General features: G+C 36.2%; 1 long non-coding RNA gene across 1 annotated transcript; it reads right to left on the minus strand.

The window, feature by feature from the left end:
• Positions 1 to 1,372: 1,372 nt before the first annotated feature.
• LOC148115058 (uncharacterized) lies at positions 1,373 to 10,159 on the minus strand. The gene is made up of 2 exons (XR_015732080.1): positions 9,981 to 10,159; positions 1,373 to 1,538 (listed from the first exon to the last, which is right to left on the minus strand). It is a non-coding gene; the product is annotated as an uncharacterized LOC148115058 (long non-coding RNA).
• Between the last annotated feature and the right edge of the window lie 2,952 nt (positions 10,160 to 13,111).

Raw genomic sequence — 13,111 nt, forward strand, 5'->3', positions numbered from 1 at the left:
TGGGTAGATGGTCTTCCAGGAGAAAAAAAAAACATCCATCAATTACTCTCCCTACTTAGTTTTGGGCTGTGTTGATGGAGGAGGTGAATTTGGGCAGATGCTTAGAGCAGTAGGTATAATAGCTATCTGTCAAAAACTGAGCTGAAGTTTTTCATTCCAGCTTCACAGGGAGAACACTAATAACCTCACAGGGGCCTTTAACTACCTTTGGAAAACATGATAGACTAAATAAAATGTTTACAAAAATACCTACACATCTCACGCCATTAGCAGTATAAAATGCCGTCTGGTTCATAAAAATAAAAAAAATATTAACCCATCTTCAGAAACCATCACTATCCAGACTTTCTTCCCACATAGCAGACATCGACTCTTATTTGGGGAGCAAAACCAAAATTCCGAATCTTGTATTTTCATTTGAAATCTGCTGAATGGGTCTTTAAAGTTGAGATTTTACTGTATGTGAACAAGTCCTTAGATTACTGTTGTAAATTCATCTTTGAAAAACATAGAAGTGTGTTCATATCTGTCAGATAAAGCAATGCCATATTAATCATTGACTCCCACTTTTGGCAGGAATCTGTGTGCTGAAATCTAACCTTGAGTTAATACACTGAGCTCATGGGTGTTGACGTGCCTTCGTTTCCATGTGCCATTTTCCATTTGATCCATGCTAATGTGAAAAGACCACTTCACCAGCCCTTTTAATTATATATACCTAGCTGTCTTCCACTCAAAAATGTCACAGTCATTTCATCAGTGACAGCTTAGTGGATTCTCTCCCAGTAGAGTTCTAGGCAGGACTGCACAAAATCCTCTTGCATGCATAAAGTCCCACAGATGAAAGGGACACATTAACAATGTCACGATATAGGTGCTTACTCATAAATAAAATTTATTATGCAGAATGAACCTTACTCCTGGGTAAGTGTATCCACTACCCATTTATTCAGGAGTAAATCTAAAGGAAATCAGTTGAAGGTTTGAAAAGTTCTCTTCCATGGATACAAATGTAAATCCCATTAAATTCTGAGGGATTGTTTTCTAATTAGACCTATATAGAATTGAATATTTCATAAGTATGAGTAATTCCTCATAAAAGGAATTATGGGAATATTCCTGAATTTAGATATTGAAATAAATAATATAACAGAGCTGATTAGCTGCAGATTTTTCTCAGAAAACAATGTCAAGGATTTGAATTTCAAACTACAGCACATTTGTAGAGCTATATTAAGTCACCCAAACTACAATTCATTAGTCAAATTCTTATTTTTGCAACATTCCCTTGTCCCAGCAAGGCAAAAGATAAGACTACATCTGCATTGCTCTTTGTTTCACTTGTGCAAAGTAGAAGACAATTGGAAGAATCTATAGTACATAGGATTATTGTTTATTTTTGGTTGGTTAAGTGGCTCCATGATCTTTTATTGCTACTCAGTTACCTTGACCTGCCCATATATGTTATAATTTGTGTAGATTCACTGGAGTTACTTCTTCTGGATGTTTCAATAAAGCAAGTTGCAGAGGAATTCCTTCTGTAAAAAACAAAACAAAACAACAACAACTCTGCTTTTGGTTCGATCAGTAGAAAAGACACACCAGGTTTTCTCCATAGACAAAAAAAAAGGCCCTTCACAGTAAATCCCTGAAGGAAATTAAGAAAATATCATTGAGGTTTACAGTATTTTCAAAGGCTTAATATGATTAAGAAGGGAAGAGAAATAAAATAATCACATGGTTTAGTAGAAAAGAAAAAATATAGGGAAAAAGAGTGAGCAAAGTTTGTGTTTTTCACAAAACTTTTTCAGCTGGATATTAAGCATAACATACCCTGAGGAGGCACAGCTGTTACATTATAAATGCTTTCAATCTAACTTAAATATATTGAAAGAATACAGTTCAGGGGTAAAATGATTTCAATTTGCCCAGTGTAGTTTTAATATCATGACAGCCTTTCTAGATATCTCTCTCTCTCTCCTTAATATGTTGTTGGCTCTTTTGATCAATTATGGGAAACAAGAAGTATTACTCTTTTAGGTGGCCTTTTGGATTGTGGGATTTCATCTACCATAAATTAGAATGAAAAATTCTTGTTACTATTTAATAAGAACAACTCCAATCACATTTGTTTGAATGTAAATCCAGTTGAACTCATGGAGACCTGCCTTTTGAAGAAATATGATAAGGCTGCACTATTTGAACCAATGTTTAGTCAAAAAATGCAATAGATGGTTGGGCTTCCAGCTTTAGAACATCAAAGGCAGAACCCAGGGACTGTTTACTATCCCTTATCTTCCTCTTTGTTTTCCTTCTCTATTACTCCATGTCAGATATAGAGAATCTTACTATGAGGAGTACAACAATATCTAAGAATAGATATTTCCTTGATGTCTGCTAGGTTCTGGTCCCTGCTGCCTTCATTTTAAGTTTTCTAGATTCTTTTAATTTAAAACATGATATAGGAAGTAAACATACTACAAAAAACCTGTGGGCTTTCTTAGAAAATTGAAAAGGAAGGTGGCTAAAACTGAGTGAATTGTTTGCAAATGTGCTGTCTTGCCTAGTTAAAATGAGAAGTATGAGCTGAAGTGGAAGGGAGTATTCTGGACAACATCCCCAGAATGATGGGAAAATCTCAGCGGTCTATCATTTGGGGAATATACAAATCATCTCCCCCACAGTGATGTTGAGGTAATGTTCATAACATCCTAACTTCAAATGTTCTTCCTGCCTAAGAAATATAAACTACGAATATTGAGAGCTTGATAGGAGGATTCTTATCAGTAGCTGAGATATCGATAAATCATTTTAGGCATGAGAAACAATCCTGCTATGTATATTTCTTCCATAGAAATGCACCTCTTGCTTGAACTAGTTTTTGACATATCTGTTCAGTGTACCAGTTTTATTTATTTATTTTAACAAATGGATAAATGAACAGGAAAATGCAGAATCCTCCTTTAAAATGTTATGAAACTTTTAAAATAAAACATTTCATTGGAGAAAGAAATATCTGGTGCTTTAAATACAATTTGTTAGCAATTTAGAAATGTGAAAAAGTCCTTTTTAACCACGTTAGTCAAAATGTTTCCTACCCTCAATTTTTTTCACTTCTGCAGGAAATCTAAAATATGCTTCAACGGGTGATATTACGATTCTGTGCAAATCATATTTTATACTGCATCAACATTTGGAATCAAGAATCAATATTATCACACAATTTGTCATCTTTCAAGACTAATAGACATTATAAAGAGAGAAATGATACCCAAATAAAAACAATTCTGTTTTATAAGCTTTTTGACTCAAATATATTACTGTTTGTCCTATTGATGTGGTGAGCTTTGCTTTCTGTTTGCCTTGAATTCAAAAGTATCCCTTTGTACAAAATTTGACTCCTCTCTGAATTTGACTCTTGAAATTTAATACTTGACGACATCACTTTCAAATGCCTTTGAATGCAAGACAACTTCTCTGATGAAAGCTAGCAACCGATGGAGAAAGTTTGCAACAAATCCAATTACACAGGAAACTTCAAGCTCAAAATGATCTTTGAGTGCTGTGATCTTTCAAAAACTGTTTTGTTGAATTCACATGTTTGAAATGACTATTAACTCAATGAAACAATAAAAAAACATGAGGAGGAAAGCCAGCCATGTGGACTTAAATAACATTAATGGCCTGTTGAAAATTTCTAACCCTAATAGTACTATAATGTGAGCAGCATTTATTTAGATCTAAGCCAAATGGTTTCCTTTCAGAACAGTAGCTACCAATATTCCGTGCTGAAGGCCATTTGATAGGAAATCAAATATCAGTGTCTGAAATGCTAGTATTCCGCTCGCCCTTCCTCCCCAACACACGCATACACTGTTTTCCCAGTTGTCAGCTCTGTTTATAAATTGTCCATTTATAGCAAATCCAGCACCTGCCATCAACACCTCATCCTGCCAAGACTAAGAACAGAAGTTGGAAAGTGAGCCTGCAAGACAGTCTCTAGTTACTACTATAACCATTTTCCAGTGCTTGAAGCCAAACACTTCTTTTAGCTTTCTGAGGATGCTACATGAAGGGATTCCAAGGAGATAGTTGGCAGCTTACTAATAGCAGGCTTAATTAGAGTACACCATTGATACTTTTGACTGTTATAATGGAGCGCTAAGACCATAAGCAGCTATGTACTTCACACTATTATACATGGAACTCTGCTTGCGCCGCATTGACCCATTTTATGGCAGCAAGCAACGATGTATAGCTTAGCATATACTTCAGATGAAGGCAAAGCAAATCCCATTTTCTGCAAAATGACATATGTGTAAAATAGGATTTGCTGTCAGATGTGGGCTTGGTAGGGAATCCCTAGCTTCGCTTTGCAGGACAGACGTGTGTTGCATATATAATGCATTTATAAATGTATATCTTATCTTTCATTTCAAAACTCATAGGGTACCTTTATAATTCAGTCATTTATATTTCCTTTCATAACTGGAAAATAAATGCTTCCTTGAGCAAAGTCAAAGACTTTAAATATTTAGAAGTTTTATTTCAATTTTTCATTGTTTCAAAGAAAGAAACAAAAGACAAAAACAATTCAAGCATATGGGCCTTCCAGTCCCTTAATTCAATATTTGCAAATATTTTGTCCCCATTGCGTTTAAGATAATTCTTTGATCCAGATAGCTTTACTTTTCTTTTTTTTTTTTTTTGGAAAAAACACCATAATCTTGTACCTGGATTATTGTGGCCTGTCACAATATTTTTGACAAGATCAGGGCCCTAGAAATTTTTAATTTTGGGAATTAAATAGTGCATTATTTGGCTGGAATTCTAGAGATAGGAGCAGTTACTACTGTAACCGTGTCTTCAGTGGTAAACCTTTCTCCTTACTTAATTACTTTTATAATAGCCTTTTTGTCCCATACAGAAGAGTGTTTTCATTAGCAAGGCTCAATGCCTTGCCATTAATAGTCCTGAAGAGAAGGTTCAACCATACACGGCCACAACAGACGGAGCAATCGAGACAGTTTTACACAATCTATTGTGCTGTTCTTTTTATCAAGCATGGCACTCTGAATTAATAGTACTATTAAAGACTTCCCAGATGGGCTGATCTGATGTGAAGAATGTTCTGCTTTTGTTAAATAACAGCTGAACAGAAATATTCAGGAGGATCACCAAATTCTGTAAGATCGTTATTGCAGCGAGAAAACGGCAGTTAAAAAACTGCAGGGTTTGGTTTTCCCTTGGCAATATCTGATGGCTGGCTTATTTCTGTCCAGAAAATCTGTAATTTTATTAATTTCCTTAACTGTCCTCCTTCACCCCTTTGCTTTTATTTAACTTCATTGTGCTTCTCTGCCTGCATTTATTGGATTTTGATGATGAATAATCTTTAATGATAAATAAAAAGTAAAAGGTGTAAAGATCTCCATAGATGGGAAAGACCAAATTACAAGAACAGAATTTAACAAAAAGTTATCTAGAACAGTTTTACTTTTTATAGATGGCTAGAAAGACATATGCAGTATTAAAAACGAGACCATCAGAGATGGAACCTATAACTTTATTTAAATGAAAGAAGCAAAGTTAAACTGGGGAATAACAATCAATAATCAATAATTCTAATCTAGGTGGCTCAGTGGCTAAGACACTGAGCTTGTCGATCAGAAAGGTTGGCAGTTCGGTCGTTCGAATCCCTAAAATGGGTTTCCTAGCTTCCAGTGAAACAGCTCATCTGCAAAAGTCAGTTTGCAATTAGATGTGCCAATCTAATATAAATTTCTAGGAATCTACATCGCTTTTATGAACATGCAGCATCTAAGTCTTGCAGTCCCAAGGTCCTCTCTGCATAAATTCAGAAAACTGATTCCACTTGTTTCCCACCACTTGATGCAAAACAGATGAAAGTAACAATACAAATAAATATCTAATTTAAACGTTTTACTTTTAAGAAAACAAACCCAGATCCCTCAAAAATCTCAGCCCTTTTATCCTCAAATAATAGGGTGGCTTTTGTTCACCCCTGTTTTTGGAACAGAGAGATGATGAATGGAAGAACTAGATCAATTATTAAATGTAGACAAAACAATGCTAGTGCATAAATATAGTTGCAAATTGCATTGAGTACCTTCAATTTTGGAAAAGTCATGCTAGAATAAATTTCATAAATGAAGCATTTAATGGAGCATACAGTATTTTACAGTGCGCTCTAATTTGTGATATACTGTAGGTCAGGATGGGAGAATACAGCAATCATTTTCAAAAGTAGTTTTATACACCTTAATTCTAAATTCAGGTTCTTTTGATGGTGTTTCAGAGAATTCCAAACAGATTTATGGGCAGTTACAAAGGAAGTCAGTTGTCTGGCCCCACAATTTGTAAATATTGGGTTTAAACAAAGCCAAGTTGCTACTTGTATTAGTGGACTCATTTATCAAATGCATATGTAAAAACAACAAACAGTCCCTTATTCTCAATAATAATTATATCTATTTGGTATATGTCAATTGAAGTGTTCTGTGTAGCTCATATTCATCAGCATAGTCTGTTCTAACTCAGATATAATTTCTCTCTTTTTTCCTCCCAGCGACTGTGAAAAATCTAAGACCACAAAGAACAAAAAAAGATTTTTTTAATAGTGAAATTAAAAATGATGTAAGAATTCATGCAAAGCTTTTTGAGACGGTTAATGTAAATGTATTTTCTCTGCCTTTATTATAAAATGCCAGTTGACAAAGTAATACATGGAAAAACCAGTAAAGCAGCATGCCATCTTTGCAGCTGTAGTTTGCCCTTTATTATATGTATTGCAGGCTAATTCCTCTGGCATATGAAATTAATCACTCAATTCCAGCTTCAGATCTTGTTCATACTGCTGCAGTAAGCTCTATAACAAGCTGATTGTTCGATGGAACGGTCACGTGGATATCATTTTTTTTAAAAAGAAAAGTCACATTCATGAGCGTAAAAAGGAAGCTTAGCCTCTTTAAAAAGGGCACAACTTATTTCAGCAGCTAGATTAATAGAAAGGCGGGTTAATGTAGATTCAAATTCATATTCTGCTACCAAATTTAGAAAAGAAGGAAACCTTTGATGACAAAGTAGAGTTAATTTGTCAGATTTTTTTTTTTATGGAATCATATGGAGAAAAAGAAATACTCAGTTGAATGTCTGCTTGTTTGCTTCCTTTCTCCCTGCCCAAATTTACAAGTCATATAGCCTCCTACCCTTTTTTTTCTTTTACTGTTTTGTCTGTTGTACTCTTTTCAAATGTATTTTCAGCAGCACCAGTGAAAAGATATTCTAGATAACACAGTAGAGATTAGATTTTTTTTTCTGATTAAACCTGAAGATGCATAATAATCCATAGAAGCATATCTGCAGGATAGCAGTGTGAACATAATCCAAAAAACAAACAAACAAGCAAGCAAAAAAAAACAAAAAAGGAAAAATAGAGAGATTGGTAAGAGTGGTGCACTGTGCATTGCTTGTTTCTGACTGATGTTAACAGGTGATGAACTGGTCTGCAGGGACCAGATTGATTCATTTCCTTCTAATAATGAAAACAGGAAACCAACAATCCATTTCCTGCTAGCTGGCTGATCAGTTGGCCCATGCAGGAAGTGGATGAGGATCCTGGAAGCTTTTTGGGCTACACCCTTTCTAACCAAGGGTCTCATGCTGTCTGTTGGCTGCAAGTAGCCTGTCAATATTGCATTATACAGTAGATCCTATAGCACAATGGATGCCCACTGCATTTGTAATGGGTAAACAAGCTGTAAATTCAGTGCATTGACTGAAGTTCATTACAGAATTAATCTCGTTAATATACTTGTTTTGGAAAACATTGATTCCCATGGTTTGAATAAAGTATGCAGTAAAAGAGATATATGCACGCATTCCATTTTAGTAACATGCTTTACATACAGATAAGTTAATTCCTGGCATTTCATGCTTAAGACTGTGTAGACTATCAGATCAGAAGGGGGTATTAGGCTTATATGGGCAAATCATTTGACCAATGAAATCTTTTGGATTTCATTTTAGGCAGTAAAAGATACAATTAGCCTATATGCCAATTGGCAGTTACTTGAAATTTAAAGCAAATGTTTCAATATTATTTGGCAAAGCATTTATGAGACGTTTCCTTGTTCTATTGTGCTGATTTATAGTCCTTTAAGGAATCTACTCTTTGTTTCTGCCGTAATCCCAACTTCATTATTACACAAAAGGCTTTAAAAATGTTAAGAAATTCGTTTCATTGGAAGCAATGATTTTTTTTTTTTGTAATTTGGTTTACAATGTCCTAAATTCTGTTTATCAAAAGCTGTCTGTCTGATCTCGTACGTGAAAGAGGATAAGTAAGATTTCAATGTGGAATCTTCAAATTGATGATTTGCTTCTGGCTATATTCAAATATACTACCTGTTTTAAGGGCATTTGTTGTGGTTATTATTTTTTACATTTCACTGTATTCATACCAAAGTTATCTATGCAAGTGTTTACTTGTTTCACTCTTAAACTGCTTTCCTAATCACCTGAAACTCTGGAGCTACTCAACTGTATATAATAGAAGCCACATCTATATATGATGCATTTTCATATTTTTCAAAGGGATGCAAATAGCAGCTGTGGGAGTATTCAATTTATGAAGTGACTGGTGGAAAAGGGAGGAAATTAAATTTGTTTTTAACAGGATAACAGAATAATAGAGTTGGAAGGGACTGTGGAGGTTTTCTAGTGCAACCCGCTGCTCAAGCAGGAAAGCCTATACCATTTCAGAGAAATGGTTGCCCAATCTCTTTTTAAACATCTCCAGTGATGGATCAGCTACAACTTCTGGAAGTAAGTTGTACCACTGATTGATTGTTCTAGCTGATAGGAAATTTCTACTTAGTTCTAGGTTGGTTGTCTCCTTGATTAGTTTCCATCCATTGCTTCTTGTTCTGCCTTCAGGTGCTTGGGAGATAGCTTGATTCCCTCTTCTTTGTGGCAGCCCCTTAGATATTGGAACACTGTTACCATGTCACCCCTGGTCCTTCTTTTCATTAAACTAGACATACCCAGTTCCGGACACCGTTCTTCATATGTTTTCGCCTCCAGTCCCCTAATCATCTTGGTTGCTCTTCTCTGCATTCTTTCTAGAGTATCAACCTCTTTTTTATGTTGTAACAAACAAAACTGGATGAAATATTTCAAGTGTGGTCTTATCAGGTATTATAAAGGGGTACAGTGTTTTTTCCCCCAAATGGAAATTCGTATTCTGAAACTGTGTGTTAAGGGGAAAGCTGCACTCTCCAGCTGCACTCTCTCTTTTTTACACATACAGGCTATTGTAAGTATAGTTAAAAACAATTTTCCTGTCTCTGTTATGATGTTCAATATACAATATTATTATTCATTTTGTCAGATTTGTATCTGATCTTTCATTGGGAATTTAAGACACTTCGTTCGCCTATATTTTTTTCCTTAAAATATGAAATAGATTGGACTGAGAGAAAATCATTGGCCCAAAGCCAAAACATCCATGGCTGAAGATGAATTACCAACTGGGTCTTCTTTAGCACTACACCAGCTGACTGCCCTGGAGCAGTCAAGAACTAATTTCAGCTTGTTAGGAGGATGTCATGTTAGTAGTTAGAGCTCATTCTGTGACACTCTTAGTACAGTTTTGAGTATTTTTCTCTACAATGTTTGAAAGCTTGACAACTTTTTCTATATGGGGTATACAACATCAGATGCCCAGGGTATTATATAGGACTGTTCATGTTTGAACATTATTTTGAAGAAGTGCTTTGGATGGGGTAGGGGTACAGGGGTCTCTGCCTAAGTACAGGGGCAATCCACCACTACAGGAATACATAATACCCCCCTCAAAAAAAGGTTGCTTTAATTAAAAAAGCAGTGATTAGAATGCAGTAATGTAGGCTACTTCTGCTGCCTGCCAGCTGTCTGTAATTTGGCTGTTCAAATCTTACCAGGCTCAAGGTTGACTCAGCTTTCCATCCTTCTGAGATCGGTAAAATGAGGACCCAGATTGTTGGGGGCAATATGCTGACTCTGTAAACCATTTAGAGAGGGCTGTAAAGCACTGTGAAGCAGTATATAAGACTAAGCACTATTGCTACTTGTGCTTGTGAGGTCTGAACCATTATTTCCAAATCATTTTCAAAGTGTGTCCAGCCCCATGTTCAGGCATGCGTTTGATATTAGTTTGCAATATGCAGCAGTAGTGAATTGAGGCAAATAAACTATTTTCTCCTTTGATTTCATATTTCAATCCCCTCTAAAAACAAAAATCAATGTGGTTCTTTCTGAACCGTCACTGCGAAGAACAGAATCAACAACACTGTAAAGAAGAATAAGCTTGACTTTTTTGTTTAAGACCAGCAAAACCAGTTTGGGGAGTAGCTTATTCTGACTACTGTTCTTTTTTCGCTGGATGTGTGTGCATAGGTTTACATAGCTTTCCATCCTGCTATTGCTTCATTTATTTTTGTTGGAGATTCTAAATTTAGAGATCAAAGTTTTTGCAAGGAAGAGTTAATGTTGCTCCTAACTTCCCCCATCAATTTCCCCCTGAAATGTTTAGGGTTTGTTCTACCATTAGGCAGACACTTTGCTTCCTAAATATTTCCATGCCCTCAAGGGCTTACAGAAGCCATTTCTGTGTATGGAATTAGGGAAGGAGAATTCTTATTTGTCTCAGGAAGCAGAGTGCCTTGGATTTGTTTCACATGTGCAAAATCAAAACAAACAAAATGCTTAAAATAGTTCAGCCTTGTGTATTCTTTTTCTGGGCTTTCAAAAACAAAGGATGGAGATATAAAAACTGACATGAGGAATTCTTTCTGTATGTGTACAGGTAGTCCTCGACCTACAACCATAATTGAGCCCAAAACATTTGTGGTTAAGGGAAATATTTGTTAAGTGAATTTTGCCCCATTTTACGACCCTTCTTGCCTCAGCTGTTAAGTGAATCACTGCAGTTTGATAAATTAGTAACCTGGTTGTTAAGTGAATCAGGCTTCTGCATTGACTTGGCGTGTCAGAAAGTCTCAAAAAGTGATGGTGTGATCTTGGGACACAGCAACAGTCATAAATATGAACCTGTTGCCAAGCATCTGAATTTTGATCACATGATCATGGGGATGCTGCAAAGGTCATAACTGTGAAAAATGGCCATAAGTCACTTTTTTCAGTGCCATTGTAACTTTGTATGATCACTAAACAAATTGTTGTAGTTTGAGGACTACCTGTATTATAAGTAGTATTAATTTTGACTATTATGAAAGGGAAGTATATTATTTCCCTTATTTCATTTATTGTCACTGTAAAGGCAGGGAGGAAAAAAAAAGAAAAGTACATAAATCATACAGCTTCCCCTGAGTTGCCATTTACAACTATCTCTATTTATATCCCACCATTTTCTGATTATTGGACTTCATTCCTTTAGTGGGGGTTCTACAATTGGGACTAGCAACCCAATTCACATTAGGTGAAATCATACCAGTACTCAGTGGTGAAATTCAATTTTTTTTATTACCGGTTCTGTGGGTGTGGTTTGGTGGGTGTGGTGTGGCTTGGTGGGCGTGGCTTGGCGGGCATGGCAGGGGAAGGATATTCTAAAATCCCCATTCCCTCCCCACTCCTGGGGGAAGGATATTGCAAAATCTCCATTCCCACCCAACTCTGGGGCCAGCCAGAGGTGGTACTTGCCAGTTCTCCGAACTACTCAAAATTTCCGCTACCAGTTTTCAAGAACCTGTCAGAAACTGCTGAATTTCTCCCCTGCCAGTACTTATGATCTTACTTCAGCTTTCCTTTGCTTTACCCTCCTGTGAGGGTCTTAAATGCGATGTATGATCAAAAAGCTATTTTTTTATTACTGTCATAACTGAAAATGGTCATTAAATGAGACAGTCCCTAAAGGAGGAGTCTCCAATAGTCAATTTCAAGATGGCTGGTGGAGACAATATCAGGCTACATAAACCAAGGATTGGATTTAACATAATGCAGATCTCTGTGATTCACAAGTGTGACTTGTTCTGGTGCTGCATCTGGACAAATATCATTGGAACAGTCCATACTATGAAAAAAATTAGTAACTTAGTCGTGACATTGGGTCTAGCATGGCTATCAGAGAACCACAGCATTTGTGAAGGTATACAAGCAAGATGCAGGTCTTTGAATGTTGCTCAGTTCTTGGTCAAAGGAAACTTCAGGTATTTTTGCTTTCTTTTGTTCTGGATGTGTCTGCAGGTATCAACATAGGTGCCATGTAACATAAGGCTCTTGAAAAAAAACATTGAAAGCAAAGAAGAAAAGGTTGGCTGATGATGTCAGCAGCAAAAAGGGAGGCTCTTCTGCAACTTGTTTTCCCAATTGGAAACTGGTGTCTGAAGTTACTATTTTCCATCTCAACCAATATTACAACTTACAGCAGCTTCAGGTGTGACATCCAGAACAAAAGAAAGCTTTCGCCATTGCAAGCAAAAGCAGCTTCAGGTGTCATAGAGATCAGAGAGAAAAAAAAACATTATAACAAAATGTATAAGTTAACTTCCTGTGCAATGCTGTACTTTTTAAAACTGCCTTAAAGTTTGTTTGTTTGCTTGCTTAAATTGGAAGTTATCACACAGATGCCCCATATCTCATCTGAGTTAGCCCTTAAATTGCAAAGTTATAAGCATATCTGAGGATCTATAATGCTTTTAAAACAGCGAAGGAAATGTAAAATGACTACTCTGCCAAGTTAAACAGGTGCCTGTATTATTTATAGATATACCCTAAAGGATGCAATGTTAGTTTTTGAAGCGTATGAAGAAATAGCATATGCTGACACACTTATAAATGTGTTGCTTCTAATTCTAGTCACGCAATGATGTTGTAGGAATATAGTATATAGTGCTTCTCCCTCCAAAAAAAAAATTCACGAGTCTCATTTTAAAAGAGGAGTAGGACGGAGGGAGGGAGGGAGGAAGGAAGGAAGAAAGAAAGGAAGGAAGGAAGGGGAGGAGGAGGAAGAGGAAGAGGAGGAGGAGAAGGAGGAGGAGGAGGAGGAGGAGGAGGAGGAAGAAGAAGAAGAAGATGAAGAAGAAGAAGAAGA

Source organism: Pantherophis guttatus, chromosome 2 (genome assembly GCF_059756535.1).
Source record: "Pantherophis guttatus breed Tessera chromosome 2, ASM5975653v1, whole genome shotgun sequence".
Classification (NCBI taxonomy): domain Eukaryota; kingdom Metazoa; phylum Chordata; class Lepidosauria; order Squamata; family Colubridae; genus Pantherophis; species Pantherophis guttatus.